Source organism: Hemicordylus capensis, chromosome 3 (genome assembly GCF_027244095.1).
Source record: "Hemicordylus capensis ecotype Gifberg chromosome 3, rHemCap1.1.pri, whole genome shotgun sequence".
Taxonomy (NCBI): domain Eukaryota; kingdom Metazoa; phylum Chordata; class Lepidosauria; order Squamata; family Cordylidae; genus Hemicordylus; species Hemicordylus capensis.
Window position 1 is genome coordinate 183,982,134 of NC_069659.1, and position 20,096 is coordinate 184,002,229.

The 20,096-nt window shown below is 42.5% G+C and overlaps 1 long non-coding RNA gene across 1 annotated transcript in view; it reads left to right on the plus strand.

Annotated features, from left to right (window-relative positions):
* LOC128351258 (uncharacterized) overlaps window positions 1-20,096 on the plus strand; it is a 74,261-nt gene that overhangs the window by 32,583 nt on the left and 21,582 nt on the right. The window contains exons 3-4 of the long non-coding RNA XR_008319671.1: window positions 3,779-3,905; window positions 5,169-5,276. This is a non-coding gene — a long non-coding RNA (uncharacterized LOC128351258). The remainder of the gene's footprint in view (window positions 1-3,778; window positions 3,906-5,168; window positions 5,277-20,096) is intronic.

Genomic DNA, 20,096 nt, shown 5'->3' on the forward strand with positions numbered 1-20,096 from the left:
TTTGCTAGCAGTTGTTGTTAGGCTATGCCAGTTGGTATATAACTCCTAGTCTAATTCCTGATTTAATAAAAAATGAAATAAAATATAGCCAATTATTCATTCCTAAGCTACCGTCTGTGCCATTTCTAAAGCAGCAAGTTGTTTTAGGGCTGTACTCGGGGCAAAGAAATGGCATGGGAGCTTAAAGGCCAAAGTACACCATGTTGTAGCTGTGCTAAGCTAGAGAAGGGTCTTATGGGGGACAACTGCCAGATGCTATGAGCTAGTTCAGTTCCGAGGCTGCCCTAATCTCTACAAATAACGTTGCTTGCACACATGTTGCTAACACTCAAAACAGCGAAGGGGAAGGATGGTGAAGAAAACAGTTGTTTTAATCTTCATTATGTTTTTCAAGAATTCTAACCTGCCCTTTTGGCCTACTGATACATTCTCAAGGTAACTTACAGCAGTAAAAACAAAACAAAACAAATTCAACAGATGGATGCTGCTTGTTTGTTTTTCTTAGGGTGGGGGGAGAGGTTCTGTTCAAATTCTAGCCCCCTTATTGGTTCAGTTTGCACAAAGCTGCTTGGTCACTAGTGAAGAGCAGAAGCCAAGCCATCTATATTCGGATTATAGCTCTAGTGCAGGGTTTCTTAACCTTGGGCCCCCAGATGTTGTTGGACTACAACTCCCATCATCCCCAGATATGGCCTTTGTGGCAGAGAATGATGGGAGTTGTAGTCCAACAACATCTGGGGGCCCAAGGTTAAGAAACCCTGCACTAGTGCACAATTATGGTCAAACTAGGCACTGTTTTGATATACATCTGCTGACTCTACAGTTTTCCTTTTTACTTGTAAATCACACATGCAGGGGGTACCCAAACCAAATCATAAAAAGGTGGAGGGTTAACACATTGCCCCTGCCATGAACCCATTCCAAATCACACACACCACACGCTTCCACTGGCGCCAATTAAAAATTTTTACTCAAGGGAAATAGCACATGCAGGGATGCAATTAGGATTGAGGACAAAGTATTAAACTCCCCTACACTTTCAGTCCAGATCATGTGTCCCGTTCGTGTGTTTATTTTAAAACAAGTTGTTCTAGTAAGAATTAATCTGCCTACTTTCCTTTCACTATATCTACAACTGGATTAAATTTGGTTCAAATCAAGGTCCAAAAGATAGATCTCTTGCACCTCAAATGTTCACACCTCAACTCTTGCACCTCAAACGTCTTGGATCGGGGTGGATGACATCATTACAAACTATACCACTGAGGTGTCCCTGTGTGGCACTCACTACAACTGTACCTCATTTGGTTCAAATTGGTTAGAAAGTCCACAAGTTAGTGCACTTGTGCCTCAAAAGTTCACACTTCTGCCATCTTGGATAGGCGTGGATGACATCATCACAAACTACTTTAAGTTTACCCATGTGCCCCTACAGCTGTAGCAAATTTGGTTCAAATCAGTTTGGCAGTTCACAAGTTAGCCCAATTGTGCCTCAAACGTTTACACATCTGCCATCTTGAATCGGAATGGATGACATCATCATGAACAATGTCATTGAGGTGTCCCCATGTGCCCCTACAACTGTAGTGGTTCACAAGTTAGCCCACTTGTGCCTCAAAAGTGTATGCATCCGCCATCTTGAATTGGGGTGGATGACATCGTCACAAACTATGCCATAGAGGTGTCCCTATGTGTCCCTGCAACTGTGCCCGATTTGGTTCATATTGGTTCAGGCATTGTGAAGTTGATGTGGGGACACACACACACACACACATACATACGCACACGGACACATGGAATGCAGGGTGATCTCATAAGACTACTGGAAAGTAGGCTAAAAATGGATCAGACACATTTAAATTAATGTCAGGTTTTATCCTTGTATGACCTTCCTCATGTTGCCACAAGAAGAACATTTCCATAGCAAAAACGGGATTGTATCTAACTTAAACTGTTTTATGAATTGTATTTTTTATGTTGGTCTAAGATCGTGAATTGGATTAGATATTTTAACTTTTGTATAACACCTTGGGGTGCCTTATGAAAGGCGATATAAAAACTGAGCAAGAGAGAATAATAGGGGGGAGAGGGGGGGAGGAAAAATGGAGGCAAGAAAAAGGTTGCAGAAGGCAAAACAGCCAAGAAAATCAGATTGCATGTAAGGTGCAAGATACAGATCTAAAATGCACTCTATTGCACTCACTGTAAATATCAACTTGGCTAATATTGTGAATAGTAATGGAGTTAATGGAGTTTCCCCCCCACACACACTATTGAATGCTAAAGTGAAGTGAATTTTTGAGGAGATGTTCTATCTATCTATCTATCTATCTATCTATCTATCTATCTATCTATCTATCTATCTAAATATTGTTCATTTTATCTTTTTTCAGATAAAAAGATTTTCTCTTATGGCAATTCATAATACCTCTTTTTGTTTTACACTTTCTTATAGAAAGAGTTGAGTATGAAGTTACCATTGTAAGGATTTCTTTTCCCTTTCTTCTTAAAAGTGAATTTAAGGATAACATTTCTCACAGAATAAACTGATTTTTATGAGATTGTCAACTCTGTGTTGTGGGGAGGGGGGTGCTGTTTTCTAGTGCATTTATAGTGCTTTTGAAAGCTGCTGCTAATATTTCTCCTTACCGTATCTGAGAAAGATATGTATACTGGAAAGATTTTGTGGATCATAAGGCAATTTAGAAAGTACATTCTAGATTATTAAAAATCTCCTTTATGTAGAAAATCATTACACACAAGGAAAGGTTGCACCACATACATATGAATACAAAGTATTACTATGACATAATTTATTTCCACACAGTGCTTTTTGAAATAGCTTTGGATTTTACTTTGTCTCACTAGGTCCCTGCGAAGTAAGGCCATCTTTATGGCACCTCTAGAAGATTAAGATAAAAGAGATATCACCACAGTTATTAACAGTAGAGATGTGCAAATCAATTCTGGTACAAAATGATTTGTACCCAAATCTAGTTGATTCGGATGGTTTGGAGAAAGAACAAATTGCCCCTGTGATCCATTGGCTAGATTCGGGTACAAATCGAATCACGCCAGATTCTATTCGAATTGATTCAGATTTGTCCTATGAATTCCCACAGTATCTCCACCCTGCCCGCAACAGGTGGGTGCCCCTCAGGGTCTCAGCACAAGCTGACAGTAGCCGGTGCTGACACATGGTCAATTAAACAGGTTTAAGGTTAACTGCATTTAACAGTTGGGCTTCATAGCCGAGGCGCCACCAGGAGCTGTGAGGCTCTTGGCCGTTCTCATGGACAGCCAAGCCTGGGTTTGACTGCCTTAGCCCTGTCCTGGCTGCTTGTGAGAACAGCCTCAAGTACTTCCAGCAACTATGCCAAACATCTTCATATCCCAGTGCTTTCTAATTCTTCAGGTGCCTGGCATCTGGCAAGGCAGCTTTAAAATGAAGTTTTGTCTTCCATTTCCATAAGGAGAAGCTCTAAAATAGAGCCTTGGCTCCATTTCTATAAGGAATAAGTTACCCAGCATGACACAGGAGAAGACCAGAAAGCAAAAAACCATACCAAGTCAGAAGTCTCTGTGGGACAAGAAAGAGATTTCATAAAACGAATGTAAACGGTGAAGCAGCCCTAAAAAATAGTACACCCTTGGCTAATCTCTATATACAGTGTTCCTACGTATTTATTTGCTATACTGGAAGAGGCTTTCAGCTGTACTGATAAATAAACTCTAATGTTATTCTGGGACTATAACAAAGCTTTTCCCTTTAATTCAGCTGTCCGTTTTTGTCTTCTGGATACGGATAAAGCACTGTAGGGACTATCATCAGGGTTTCATCAACCATAATAATCTTGCTGTATTTGCTGAGTGGCCTAAAGATGACATCAAACAATGTACAGTAGGTAGGTTATTAGGAAGTATCTTTTTCTCTTCTTTGAGAAGATAAAAATAACAGAGATAAAAGGAACATCTCCTTCAGAAGGCAGAACTCAAATAATTTCTGGTGGAAGTCCAAAAAAACACACCATAAGTATTGTTGAAATGATGAATCGCCTCAGAAGCATAATCTATTTATCTGCATGTTCTTGCGAATCCTTTGAAGTTCTGTATCTTAGGAAATAATATATATTAGAGTCCTTTGAAATAAGTTCACTTTTCCTTTGAGATCAGTATACTGATTCTCTCCCTTTCTCCAATCTCACACATTGTCCCCGCCCCCAATTATATCTGTTTCCCTGCTTTTATTGTGAATAAAAATTAGATCAGGTACAATCTTTCACTGGATAAACTGCTGTTGGGAAACAGAAGCCTTGTTTTTAGGACCAAACTAGATGAGACATGGAAGAGCCACAGTCAGGTCTCCTATATCTTTTTCAAAGTTTAAAAACAGAGGGGGCCACTGTCATTTAGATTAGTAAGTAAGTAATAAGTTGATTGTTATCACCACTGGTCATAAAATAAAGTGACATACGAGAAAAAACATGTCATTTAGATTAGACCACCGCCATTGCCACTGGCTTGCCTCCCTTTGCCGGCCACAGCATGGTATAATCATGTCATTTCTTCGGCACAAACCCATTGCAGCAATAACAAGTGCTTCATTCATTCATTCATTCATTCATTTCTATACCGCCCTTCCAAAAATGGCTCAGGGCAGTTTACACAGAGACAAAATAAATAAATAAGATGGATCCCTGTCCCCAAAGGGCTCACAATCTAAAAAGAAACATAAGACAGACACCAGCAACAGTCACTGGAGGGATGCTGTGCTGGGGTGGATAAGTGCCAGTTACTCTCCCCCTGCTAAAGAAAGAGAATTGCCACATTAAAAGGTACTTCTTTACCAAGTTAGCAAGTGCTTGTTTGCACAAGCTAATTATTTGTGTGAAACATTATTCTTATTAATAAAATAATAGATAATTGATTGGATATTTCTAACAGCCATGAACAGGAATAGGGCTACTAAATAAAAGGAAATTATGCTATAGGCAATTATTATATATTTTTTAAAAAATCTATATGTTCAGCTGGTTCTTTTCCCCTTTGCAGTTTATAAAGCGTTCTAGCTCTGAGAAGTGTTTCCTGTCCATTTTCTTATATTGGCATTACTGGAAAAACACATGTATATTCTACATTACTAATTTATTGTTGAATGATTTATGCAGCTGACCATTTACTCTTCCAAACCTTTCTTGCTGGGATTTCCGTGAACTGAACTTTTGGAGGAACACATTAGATGGCTGATTAAAGGTCTGTCTTTGGAGTCATCTGAGGTATGATTTTGATAGCTGGCATCCCTGTGCTGATTTTCCTCCCTCCCCAGTTGTATCATCGAGTCGAAAACTAATTTAGTTGGGGGCTATTGATGTGTATTGTGGGTTGGAACACTCACCACAGGAGAGCCCTGACACATGCAGTGAGTTCCACTGAATGGCATATCCAGGGGATGGAAAATCTACTACTGAATATAATGTGTAAAACAGTTCTGTGAGTATAAATATTTGTTATAGTAGTACTGTAGTATGGTAACTATTTGAAAAGCCTGTGTGTTATGGCCTCCAGCTAGTAGGCAAGGTAGCAATATATACCCGCTGCCAGATGTAGGATTCAGTTTTCAGCATGCTTGGCAAATACACAGAACAACATATGCTGAAAGGCAAGCTTTAGCAGTACATGAAGGCATACCTGCCATTTCTACTGCTTTCAAATAAGCCACAGGGATGACCTATGGGAAGTGGGAGATGCATTCAGTAAATCTAACTGACCCAATCTCCATTCTGGATCAGGTGAGCTTCACAGGAACTAAGGCTGAATCAATGAGATATACCAAATTGTCTTCTGCTTCTCCTAAGTGGTATGGTAATTAGTCATTTCTGTGCCACGGGCAGGATCTCAGCTACATCTCTCTAAGACAACTGCCCCACAAATTTAATTTTTCATATCACACACACACACACACACACACACAGAGTAAAGAAGTAAAAAGTATACAACAGAAGTTTGTTATGTTTATTAAAGCATGTTTACAATTTTCCCATAAAGTTCAAGGTGGTTTATATTGAAAAACATGAACTATAATACAATATCATATACAAGACCAAGCTGGCACAGAAAATGTATATCCTAACTTTAAAGCCTTGCAAGGCAGGAAGATTCTACAGCTTTCTCTGAAAAGACAACTGTGCTGATCTCTGCCTAATCCCTTCTGGACAGAGGTTTCAAAGGTTGGGGGCTATTGCTAAAATGCCTGCGGCCTAGCCACTGCTGTTCAAACCTGTCATATGGAAGGAACAGAAAGTTCGGCTGAGTTACCCCTAGGCTGATCCCTGTGGTGAGCAATTGGTAAAAATATGGTGGTTCAGCTCAGAAGCAGTTGGCTAGAATTGCAAATCTGATTCCTCCCCCCCCCCACCATTCCCCACCAACATTATTCAGTGGCTGAATGTGCTTTACTGTGTTAGGCTGTGATCAAAGAACCAATAAAAAGCTGCCACAGTGCCATTCTGCCTGCTGCACTGCTTTCACTAAAAGCCTCTGAACAAACGAGTATTGGGCTTTTGATCTTCCACCATGACAACATACCTGGTTATTCCAAGCTGGTGTGTGGGGAGCGGGGTGGGGGGAGCGATGGGGACCCTTGCAGCATGTAATATAACTGTCAATCTATTATATTATATTATTTATTTATTTATCATATTTTCTATACCGCCCTATATGTACATCTCTAATGTACATATAATGTACATTATATGACCTTTTATGCCTTCCTCTGCCAAGGTTGTGCCCAGAGCAAGTGCCCTTAATGCCTCACTCTCATTATGCTACTGCTGAAAAGTTTGCTCCATGGTTTACTTTGAAAAGTGTAACATTTGGTGGGTTTAAGTCCAGGCACTCCACACACACATCATCCAAATCAAAAATTACATATATAACTATTTGTGTTTCAAAGGAGAACTTTTACCTGCGGTTTATGAATTGTCTGTGTTTCCTATAATCATTCTGAAACTTGCATAAGTTTCTGTCATTTTTTGAGTCTAGAAATGAAATCCTCTCCACCTAGCGCCGTGGGGAGGGAATTTGTATGAGACATTTGATTTAGATGAGAGGTATATGGGCAGGGATTAATTCAGTTTTCATCAAAAATTCATCAAAGGGGTGGCAACTCTACATAATTCCCCCCCCCCATGATACGGATCAGTCCATTTCATTAACATCTTTAAAAATATATTAAATGGTGCTTGCTTTCAATCCCTGCTCTTCAGAGCTAAGACTGGCAAAATTTATATATCTCCACAGTAAGTGCTAAAAATTGCTTTCAGTCTGAATCAAACAGGAATAGTTGTTTACATGCACAAGTTTTGTAGGTGTATTTGATGAGATGCTCAGGGCCACCTGCCACTTGATGATTTAATGATGCAAAGAATACCCTTGTGATTTACTCCTGCATTAGAAAACATAAAGTAAGTACGAGAACAAGTGGCCAAAGAGCAAAGTTGTGTGTATGCCATGATTTTAATTAGAGCATAGAACAAATACAGAATATGGAACTGGATGCAAATCTCAAATCTTTATTGTTACGGTCATTTGACCAGCAAAGAACTGGATGCAGAATTCAGTTTCTTGGAGTCTTTGCTTTCATTTTGTTTAAAAAGCAAGCGTCTAGTCCCTATAGCTAGAGAAACAATAAGACAATAACTCTCACTGCCCAAACTAGTCCTAACATCAACAAGAAAAAGAACATAGGACGGAGCTATACAATGAAAGGGGTGTGGCTTTGCAAATAGGAGAAACCTTGATTGCCAGCGGAGGAAATTTACCCAATAGTATTTTAGCATAAAAATAAATTGTTGACATTCATACGCATGAAGAACAACGTGATGAATTTGGGGACTCTTATGTGGTGCTAATGGTTGATGGCCTGGCCTGAACGAAAAAATTTCCTGCCTTATCTCTTCTTTTATGATTTTGCTAGGAAATAAGTAGAAGAGTTTCCAACAGTGTTGATCAGAGGCACTCTTACCCCCGGACCATGGGGCCCTGGCCCATGGCCTCCAAGGTCTGGGAGGGCCTCCAAAGGCTTGGGGGAGCCTCCTGCCACCACCCAGCACCCACCACCACTGCCCCACCGTGAGGCTGAACCGCCAACTCTAGCTGCCAGGAGATGAGTCGAGCGGGTCTCCCCTGCCTCCTCCCGTGGTGGCGGCAGCAGCGGGTAGAGTGGGAGCAGCCTCTGGGCCTGACCATCCAGCCCAGCAGCCCCTGAGAACTGCGAGGTGCTCCAGTGCACCTGCACAGTTATAATAGAGCATCCCAACGATCTATTCCAACTGTTAAGGCGTGCTGGAGCGCCTCACAGTTCTCAGGGTCCACTAGGCTGGATGGTCAAGCCCAGCAGCTGCTACCGCTCCACCCACTACCGCTGCCACCACCATGGGGGGAGGCCGGGGAGGCATGCTAAGCTCACCCCCCACCCACCCTGGCAGCTAGAATTATTGAAAAATTAGTGGTTCGGCCTCACGGTGGCAGTCGCAGCAGCGGGGGCCTCATGGCGGTCGGGGGAGGGGGCCTCATGGTGGGTGCTGTTTGGGCGCCAAAATTACTTAGGTGCACCACTGGTGTTGATACTTACGGAAGATCTTTTTTCCCTAGATTAAAGACACACTTCACTCTTTCATTTAAAAATATACCCCTATACTTTGTCTCCTCCCAGGGCAGATATCTTCCTTGCAATTCTGGCATTTTCCCGTTAATACTATATTACCTCCTGGCATCCTGCCTAGGCACTCAGGGCTCAGGCATTCAATTGTGGTTTCTAGGCCACTGTGATACTTCTGGGTTTCCCCTCTACTGATCAGCTGAAGTGTGGGCTAGATTGAGGAATCTCAGGGCATCCTTTGGGATGTCACTGCCCATATGTTGGCCGAGGGAGGGGGATCAATGCTTTATAGGACCTCCCTTCAACACAGACAGAGTGATAGTTGCAGTTCCAGCATAGTGCTTCATTGTTGAACTCTTCTCATGGCACACAAATAATGCACTTTCCCAAGCAATCTTAGATTTTTCTTTCTATATCAGGTTTTCCCAGGAGTGATTTGCAGGAACATTTCTGGGTCTTAGAATGTGATACAGGAAACAGTCCTAAATCCAGCAAAACCAAGAACTTTTATGAGGTGCATAGTACTGTAGTGCCACAGTCTTGTAAAATCTGTATAGACATGGTAGAGGTTGTAAGAAAATGTACAGCGAGTGAGGAGTATTTGAAGAAAACGTCAGCTAAGCCTTTCTTTTGAACTATTACTACTTACAGAAAGTCACCAAGATGATAAAGAATTAAAATCCTATTAGGCAAATCAGATTTCCCTCCTTGTAATTTGACATGAAAATCTCTTTGTTACTGACTTTCATATTGTGTTAGCTATTTAAAAGGGAAAAAAGGAGTGGGGAAGAGAATGAGGAAGAAAGTGCTGGCAGCTTGTCAAGCATGAGACAGCCTAGCCTAATTAAATTCAAAGATGAATAGTAAAAAGTATTGTCAACTCAAATAAGTAGCCAAGACATGGACATGGGAATATGAAGGCCCACCATTAACTTCTGATGCATAAGGATATAATATAGTTTGCAATTTGCAGAACTAAATATCAGCCCTGAGGTAACTGCTATTATTCTGCATTTTCTGCATTACTAAAATTGCCTCTTTTTCACTGCAACCCTGAAGCTGAAATTTTTTTAGCAAGCATGTTTTGGTTTGAGAGTAAGGTACACATGAACAGTTTCTGTTTTAGAGGTTTTTTCTGACCTACTTCATGGACATTCCATCAAGCTGACACAAAAATTGTTGGTTCTCAAGACTGGCTTAGGGCAGTGGCCCAAGTGGCACTGTTCAAGGGTGCAGAGAACTATGGGCCCCATCGTGTTCCCTCCTCTAAGGACAACCCTTTCTCCTAGCTGTTGCTGCGGTTAGTTGGGGTTGGCGGGGAGCTGAGGAAGGAAGTAGGGGGTGGAGTTTGCTACTGAGCAGCAGCTAGTGGAGCCAATGGGCAGCCGGGGGGGGGGAGTGGGCTCGGGGGTGGGGTGTCTGTTGGTTTGGAGCAAGGTGTGACCCAGCTGATGCGTGCTGCAAACAGAGGGGAGTGAAAAGGAGGCAGAGGTACAGACAGCAGCAACAACCCCAACGCCATCACCTCCTTTTCATCTTATTCCTCCACAGTGGCACTGTCATTGTCCAAGTCTCACAGCCAGGTCAGCATGCTTCTTTCATCTCCTGTGAGCCTGGGGAATATGGAGCCTGCGGAAGGAATTTGAAGGCATTGGGGCAATGGGATTCCTGGAGGTCAGGAAAATCATCAAAAACCGGCCAAATTTTGGAGGAGAGATGCGCGGGGGTTGGGGGGCTGCCTATCATTATTCACTGGTCCCCTTGAGTTGAGCTGTGTCTCCAAATGGCCTAAAATTTGCCCAAAATCATGGGTTTTGTTTATTATTTTATAAAAACAGAGCTATTTTGAGGCTCCCAAACACAAAATCGTGGCTGGAAATGACCTCCAGGGTTGTTTCCGGCCACCCCCGACCCACAGATACACAAAATTTAACCCCTTAGTTGCCCGTTTTCTCCACGTATACCACGGTCATTCCACGTGCCAATTCCCCGACCACAGATACGCGGAACTGTGGATATGGAGTCTGTGAATCTGGAGATTCTCCTGTACTTGCAAATGAGACCAAAGAAGAAAGGGACATTTACATAGCATTGCCTGCTGCTATTTCTCCTAGGACTGTGACTTACCATTGGAAGAAGGCAATGCATTTCCAAATGCATTGTCCTTTAGATGGCCAAGACTGAACATGATAACCAGCATATCAGGAATCAGGACAGACTAGAAACTTCTCTAATATGGCTTCCACATACAGGGAGTTTATAAGCTGTGTTCTGAAGTAGTACAGTCCCGCGGACACATGCATTTAGTTAAGAGTCAAATTTAGGAAACCTCAGTGTGTGAAGAAAGAATGACACCAAGGAGTATTTAAATGTAAAGAGGACTGTAAAGTTGTGTCCTTGAGTCGGTGTTGACTCCTGGCGACCACAGAGCCCTGTGGTTTTCTTTGGTAGAATACAGGAGCGGTTTACCATTCCCATCTCCTGCACAGTATGAGATGATGCCTTTCACCATCTTCTTATATTGTTGCTGCCCGATATAAGTGTTTCCAATCATCTGGGAAACATACCAGCAGGGATTCGAACCGGCAACCTCTTGCTGCCTAGGCAAGTTATTTCCCCCCTGAGCCATTAGGTGGCTACATCAACTACATAAAGTAACTCTGAAATGCTTTGAACTCCTGATGTGTTTACATTGTTAAAATATGTGCTCTTATGAATTCCTGTTATAAAACTTCATAGCCAATCCCATTTCACTCCCTTCCAGTATTTTCTGATTTGCTAAGTACCAGCATGGGATGAAATAATATATTGTCTGAAGTCAGTAGCAAAACTAGTATTGGCCATAGAGTTTTACTGCTGTAAAGTCAATAATTCCATTAGAATTACTACCATAAAGAGAGCAAGATAAATGCCAAACACTGGGGTGGGGGTGGGAAAAGAACACATTTCAGAACTCTGGGGACAACCTAAAACAATACATGCACTGGAAATTCAGTCTCCTATGGTATGCAATGAAAACATAAGCAAACGATAAAAATGTTGAAGCTGAAGTTGCAGAAGCTGTAACTACAAACCTTCTATGCAGTTCTTCCTTTCTTTAATTTTACGTGTGTTGCTGGCGAACTGTTAAAAGCACCATGATGGGTTCTAAATGAAAGCACTATGTTATAGTGATATGTATCTGCAATAAGAGCCAATACAAAAGGCTAAAGCTACATTGAGCTGTGATTAGCTGGTGTAATGGTAAACTTTCTCCTACTGGCAATAAAAGAAGGACTCTGGTGAATCATTACACATTTAGTCTTCTAATTTGATTATAGCTTTATGGCATCTCCGCCTTTTCAGTTTTCAGACTGAGGAAGAGAAAGAATATTGATTATTTTAGCATGTTCTTATTCAGTGAATTGTTCATTACTATGCTTGATGGTTTCCTTCATTTTACCTGGGATTCAAGCTACCACCAAAATTCCGATGTAAATGACATTAAAAGGGAATTTGGACATTCCTCCTCAGGAAAACCTTCTTTCTAGATAAGCCAAATTAGTTTCAGGAGACTACCAACATTTAATAAGAGGGTTCTACATACTCCCTAGGTAGTTATCCATTTTTCCTAAAGAGAAATTCAAAACAATTTGAATTTGTTCCTTCAGTCAAAATATTGGAAGAAAACCAAAAGAGTTTTTATAAGACTAGTGAAATTTCTCAGGTGGATTATACACCTATCCTGTTTGTGGACAACACTACCTGAGCTCAGTAATAACAGAATTCTTATTTCATGGAAAGATAACATAGATCAGATGGCATTCAATAGCATTCATTAACACAAAAACATGCACAGGTACACCTATATGTACATACAACAAAATGTCTGAGTAAGAATATAGTCCCATCCCCCCACAAAATCTGGCTCCAAATGGAGACTTTGGAACCAAGTATTGGAAGAAACTATCATAATTCGTGTTAGTGCTTTCTGTCCCCTGATGAAAGGCCCATGCGCAAAATGCACCATGTCTTTTACCTGATTCCTCTTCATAAAGTGTCTCCTACATCTGCAGGCTTCTATTGCTATTTTGTGTTTTAAAAATTGCCTGGTCTACATTATTTTTCTGGATGTTGAGATTCCTGAACATTTGGAACTTACTTAAGATTAAATTAAAACCTATTAACATTTGCCTTTGATTTTAACTGATTTGATCATCTGGATTTAAATTGATTCAGCTCCTTGTTGCCTTGTGGCATGCACACTATACACACACACACACACACACACACACACACACACACACACACACACACACCATTAGGTCGCACCACCACAACATTTTAAACTGTCCGCCAGGAGCAGCTGTATTGAGGTAGAATGTTCAGTTTGGCTGTGGAAGTTTTGACTTCTTCCTAATCCATGAAGCTCTCCAGGTGACTTTGGATGTAATTCCATGTCCAAGTCCAACACAGTGTAGCAGCTGTACAGGGTAGGGTAGAGAGACACATGTATGTTTAGTGCTGAATTGTCCTGGGGCTTGTGTTTAGAGCTTTCCAAGATAATGCAACACAGCAGAGAAGGAGAATAAGAATTAGCTATCAGTCAGTTCCTCTGAAGACTTGGTACAGGATTAGAACAATTGCTTTACAACTAGAGATGTTGTGTTCCTCATGCAAGTTTAAATTCTGTGGAAACTGATAGGCCCACCAGAGGAGGGAAACATGGCACGCTGCCATGCGAGCAGCTTAGTCCGAATTCTGATAACAGGCAAATTTGCAATGTCCTAACAGATGTCTGCTTAAAATGCAAAAACACTGCTTGTGAATCTTATGTAAGGTTCAGCTTCTCTTGTTCTCGCAGTGGATTGTGAAGAGGGGCTGGCATCCAGCCCAGGTCTCTCACACAGTGATTAACCTGAGACTATGTAGCACCATCTGCTACTGTCTCAGGTAAGGGAACAAAAATGTGAAGATGACTGGGGAGCAATGTTTCCCATTGTAAGCATGCTGGCAGGAGAAGGGTGGTAGCATTTTAGTTGGGTAAATGAAATCTCAATAGGCTTTCTTCTCCTTTTACATCTGAAAATATTAAAGTTTCCTCCCATATTGCTGCATACACATACTAAAGAAAAAATCTCAGATGATGCTGAAGTAGTATATAGCATTATCAATATAAGCATCACAGAGCAATGTAATCCAAGAAACAAAGCTATCTAGGGTTTTGTTATATATATTTGAAGTCCTCACCCCCTGCCTGTGCCCTCACCCTCTGCCTGCAGGCTTCTTGGAAGCATCTGGTAGGCTACTGTGTGAAACAGGATGCTGGACTAGATGGGCCTTGGGTCTGATCCAGCAGGTCTATTGTTGAGGTCCACATGCAAGGGTTTACAGTCTAAGACTCCTTTCCAACAGTCATTGGATAGAACCTGCTACCGTGCGAATCCTTGCCAGGGCACTTGATAATATCAAAAGTATGAGGTGCATTGGAGGCTTGCCATCATGAGTCTTGTGTTATAATAGTCACTGCACTAAGAAAACGTTTTGCCCCCCCTTTTCTGTGATATCCTTTTTTTCTAACTCCTTTTTCTAAGGAGTGGAGTGGAGTTAATGAGTACAGTAATTCTGCTAACCAATAACTTTGTTCTCACTGCTGTACCTCTTTCATACTGGAGATGATAAAGTGATTGATTGAGGGGAATTTGCAGATTGTGTGATAAGAATCCTTGCCTCCTATGGGCAGTTTCCATGAGTTCTGTTCTTTCTCAGCCCCAGACCTTAAGAGCATCACTTGAGGAGAAACAATTTCCTGTCTGAAAAGTCCCAGATAAAGCTAATGCAGGTAGTATTTGGCAGATGTAGTCTCTGAAGTGGGGTAGCGATGACTGGGATTACTAACTTCTTTTTCATTGGAGAAAAAAAGGGGAGGGGGTATCTAAAAGCAAGTACAGGCACAAGAATAATGGATAGATGTACTAGGACACCCTATGCATGCAAGTAACCATGCATAGTGCACACGCTCTTCCACAACAGCCCACCAAATCAAAAATTAACTAGCTGCATTTGTTGTGGGTGAAGCCCACACTGTCTGCTGGGTCTCACGATCAGTGAGACCTGGTTTGCAAAGGCAAGCAGGGAGAGGGGGCTAAGCCCGCTCTCTCCACAGATGAGCAGGGCAGGAGCCCTGGTGGTGGACAGATCGGCCACCCATATGATTGCTAGCTCCGTGACGGAGCTGTCGGGGGCTGGAGAGACCCCCGGAGCCGGGAGGCGGCTTTTCACCTCTCCTCTGGGGGTCTCCTCATGACAAGCCACACCTCATAGACCGTAATAAACTTTGAATGAATGAATGACAAGCCACGCCGCGGAGCCATGCCATGGAGCTGTACCACAGCTACTCACGATTTCAAAAACCGGGTTTGCGGAGTGCTCGCTCCGCAAACCCGGTTTAAGGGGAGGGGTACTTAGGCGGGTTAACTGCCTGCGAGCCTGGTAGCTCACATGGTCAGCTGAAATTGGGCTAGGCTCTCCTAGCCCGATTTCAGCTGATCATCAGAATAGCCTCTGTTGCTCCTTCATGTGCCAGCTGTTTGGGGTAATTACTTATATAGCAAGAGTATTTCAGGAGCTAACTCACTCACATTAAAGCAGAAGTTAACAAGGTCCCAGAGGCAAGAGCTTGCGAATGATAAGCATGGAGATTCATGTCAGGTTAAACTAATCTACTTTATTCAGAAGTACATGATGGTAGAGGAAGACCTATATCTAACTTCTGGCTACATGTTGGTCAGACATGCACCTACCTATAGAAGCATGGTGCTCAGAGAGAGAGCTAGAAGCATTCTGGGAAGAAGGAGGAGGAGGAGGAGGAGGAGGAGGTCACTCCCATAAAGTTCCTGAGTACATTCTATCAATAGAGGGGTCATAGAGGCCGAGATAGACAGGAAAGTGAAGGAGACCTTATCTGTCTCTACTCCCAATGCCCCTAGTGGTCATTAGGGTTACTGGTGCAAAAGGTTGATGTCATCTGGAGCTGGAGCTGCAACATTGCCCCTCTTGGAAATTGGACCAATGCTGGAATGGATACCACATGCCCTCTGACTTCTTTCTTGTCCTTCACCACTATTGCCACTTACCTGCCTACTTTCATAAGCAAATAGTAATGACACAGAGGACAGCATCCACCACTTGCTCATCTGTCTTCTTCTGGACTAGGCTGCTCTTCCTCCTCCATTATTATTATCATCACCACCATATGCTGTCTTGCTCACATTCATTTAATCCCTGAATAAGTGAGGAGACAAGGAGGAGGAGCTGCTGCCACCCTGCAAGAAAGCATTGTGGGGGAGGGGGCCTGCTAGTTCCCCCAAACTCCTGGTACTATATGATGACCAAACTAAGAAAAAATGGCAGGAGGTCCAAAATTAGATTCCATGTAGGGTCCCTCCACCACCAAGAGATCAAAGTAGCCAGTCTGGGGGGTGGGGGCAGAATTGGATTGAGGTCCCATTGTTGGAGTCGGGAGGATGCTACCCTTCCCATGTGCAATTTTTCTGATCTGCATCCTGCAACTTGCATCTGCTTGCCTCCATGGGGAAAATAGTACAGGTACTCATATGACACTTGTAAGTTTGCCCTTGTGGTGCAAATGACAGTTTTAGGAAGCAACTGGGGAAAGGGTGAACTCTCCCACCTGCAGCACCCTGGCCCTAATCCAATTAGCCTGCTCTTTACAGCTATTTGATTTCATGAAAAAATGTAAGCTAACTAATCATGAATTTGCTGCAGTTATGTCTGGTTTGGCCTGTAGGCAGTGATGCCTCCAGTTTTTGAGTTTATGCCTAAATATCAACAGGGCAGAAGGGAAGAGGGAGAGCAGGGGTGACAAAGGCATTGGTAACAAAGGATATCTGTGAGTAGGTACTTATACTTAAATTTTGTTCATTTGGTGAGAAGCCACTCTCCCCCAAAGCTGTCACATTTCCTCACAAATATTGTCCGGTTAGGATTGAGGACTTGTAATCAGAAATGTTTAAAAAAGTATGAGATTAAACATTTCTTATAATAAGCTGACACTCACTAGTTCAACTCTATTATAGAATATCCCCTCATGAATTGTTAAGAACTATTACTAACATTTTCTCAAGGTATCTTAAACTAAGAAAAAATGTATATGTGATATTAACTTGGTAGGAAGCAATGCCTTTTGTGTATCATTATTACATCAATAGTAGTGGTTTGCTTTACAGGCATTAATAAAATAAAGTTTTATATCTTTCTGGGTTCAAACCAAAGCTTTCTCTATATTCAAAGGAATGTTCTGGTGCAGCATTATTCCTCATTTTCTTTTATTACATGCTTTTTGCCAGCCGGTAGAAATAATAAATACCGCAAGACTGCTGAACTGTGAAAGCAAAATGTGTGAGTTTGTCTGCTGGATTCCATGAGTTCATCACGACAATAACTAATAATATTTCTGCTTCATTCAAGAGACCTCCTTTAAATTTGTTATTTAACTTGAACATCCAGTACCTTTTGGCCTGCCTACAATGTTCCAGAACACACAGCCTGCTGACAGGACCATATTCACAACTAATTAAATCTTAGACTTGAAAGTCAATGTTATAAGTCTATATTGTAAGCAGTTTCAGAATTTGGGCCTTTAGAAAGAAACACTGGTGCACTGTGGGCACTTCAATGTGCTATTTGACAGCAAATGCAACCATATTTCCTCTTGTAACTTGTGTGCCTGTGGAGTTGTCACTGGAAATGCAAAATATACATTAAGAAGAAGACTTCTAAAAAGCTGATTCACACATTCATGTTAATGACTTGATGACTATTTGGAGATGCTTGTTTGAATAAGCTATTTTGGATTTGACACTACATGATGTTTCATGACAACTGATGTTGCCTCAACACTAGGGATGTGCACACATCTGTTTGGAGGCCCTTTTACAGGCCTCCAAACAGGTTCAAATGACCAGCAGCTTGGCTGGTTCAAAGGCTGGGGGAACACCTTTAAGGTTGGGGGAGGGTGCTCTTACCCCTTCCATCGCATTTCCCCAGCTGGTGCTGCACTTGAAAAGGGTCTGGCGGGGCAGCAGTGTACCTCCCTGCCACCCCGTTCCCTTGTTGGACTGGAAGTGACAGGAAGTACCCCGCATGCATGCACATGTTGGATGTGTGTGCTTGCACATTACGCTCGCTCACATGAATGTGCGAGAACAAAACTGTGAACTAGCCCTAAGTGTTTCCCAGTACTATGCATAGCTGGACTAAGGGAGAGTGCACTCAATTCTGGCTAGGACCCAATTCTGCCATAGGGTCTACATGCACATGAAGACTCTACACACTTACCCCAAACCGTTCACACCTCCCCATGCAAAAGCTTTCCTGAGGATCAGGGAATCTTCTGGAGCACCTTCCAGGATCAGTGCAAGTGGCTGCAGTCGGGGGCGGGGGGCGGGGCAGGGGATATCCCCATGTGCATATAGGAATGCTTTTAGATGCATGGACAGAACTCTTGGATCATGAACTATGCTTCCCCCCCCGCCCCCCAGTGAGGGCATTATTGTTTGAAGTTTCTATTAAGCTTTGGTTTTCCATGTGGTAGACTAAAAAGAAACTCTTTGCCAAGGATGATCTTATCTTATTACTATATGAATGGATGCTCAATGAAATCAGGAGGTCTTCCTCTGCCGCACCAGAAATGTATATATAGCATAAAAGAGTGAAGTGGATGGGGGAACTAGTTAAAATTTGTATTGTTGTAAACATGCTCTTGGATTCTGCATATAATCTGAGCCAATGTAAAATGGTGACTAAGAGATGGAGCAATGAATCTGGGTTTCTTCAGTTGCAGATTACCTGTACTATAACTTTTCAAGATGACCATCAGCAAGCCACTCTCTCTCAGTTGCAGCCCCCCGCCCCTGCAGTTATGTAGAGATAATAGTACTGACCTGCCTCACGATTATAACAAGATTATTATTACTGTTCTTTCCCTAGGTCAGTGTTCTTCATTGCAAGGCCTGGGAGCCAGAGCTGGCTCCCATCAACCCTAAATGAGGCTCCCTGACAAATTGTTTATTAGATCTGTGTGAATCTTTGGCCAAAGCTGAATAATCTTACAAAATCTACAGCAGTGCATGGAGGCGACCATTCCCACCGTGTAGTGCTGTGCTGGGTGGGACTTCTCTAAGGGGAACAGAAGCCTTCTTTAAAGGTAGTGTAGTCTTTCCCAGCACTATCCCCAAAGAGCCCTATGGCAAAAACACTGCGAAAGGCTACATAAGAACAGCCCTGCTAGATCAGGCCCAAGGCCCAGCTAGTCCAGCATCCTGTTTCACACAGTGGCCCACCAGATGCCGCCGGAAGCCACAGGCAGGAGTTGAGGGCATGCCCTCTCTCCTGCTGTTAGTCCCCTGCAACTGGTACTGAGAGGCATCCTGCCTTTGAGGCTGGAGGCGGCCTTTAGCCCTCTGACTAGTAGCCGTTGATAGACCTCTCCTCCATGAAGTTATCCAAACCCTTCTTGAGCCATCCAGGTTGTTGGCTTCCCAGAACTTCCCAGAACTACACTTCCCAGAACGATGTGCACACCTTCCAAGAGGGTGCTGAGGCTCGGCATGGCTTTGTTTCTCTTAAGGAAAAAGCGTAGCACCATGCTGAAGCTTGTGTTGTAAGAAATAGCTCTCCCATTGAATCTTTTTCTGCTGAAGTGGTCCCCCATTTGAAAAAACTGAAGATCACTGCCCTGGATCATCATGTAGTCTGGCCCTGATGGGCCATCAAGCTGCCCTCTGTGTAAAAAGACTAGTGAGGAGTGGCTCAACCCTCTGCCTAAAAGGTTGCTGAAACTAGCCAAAGTTGGCATTTGATATTGATTGATTGATTGATTAAGTGCCATCAAGTCGATGTCGACTCTTAGCGTCCACATAGATAGATTATCTCCAGGATGATCTGTCTTCAACTTGGCCTTTAAGGTGCTCTCAGTGGTGCATTCATTCATGAATGCACCACTGCGATCACTGAATAGATATACCACCTAATATAAAATCTCTAGGCAGTGTACAGAATTAAAAACATAATACAAAATATAAACATCTAAAATTCATAAAAAGAAAAAAGTCATAATAGATAAAAACACATTAGAATTTAAAAAATAGATTTCAGTTAAAAGCTTGGGGTAATAGGTACCTCTTCAGGGACCGCCTAAAAATAGAGAAGGATATGCTCTTATTTCAGCAGGGAACACGTTCCAAAGCCCTGGGGCAGCCACAGAGAAGGCCTAGTCCTGAGTTGCCACCAAATGAGTTGGCAGCAACTGTAACAAGACCTCTCCAGATGATCTTAATAGGCGACAGGGTTCACGACAGAGAAGGCGCTCTCTTAAGTACCCTGGGCTTAAGCCATTAAGGGCTTTATAGGTAATAACCAGCACTTTGTATTTTGT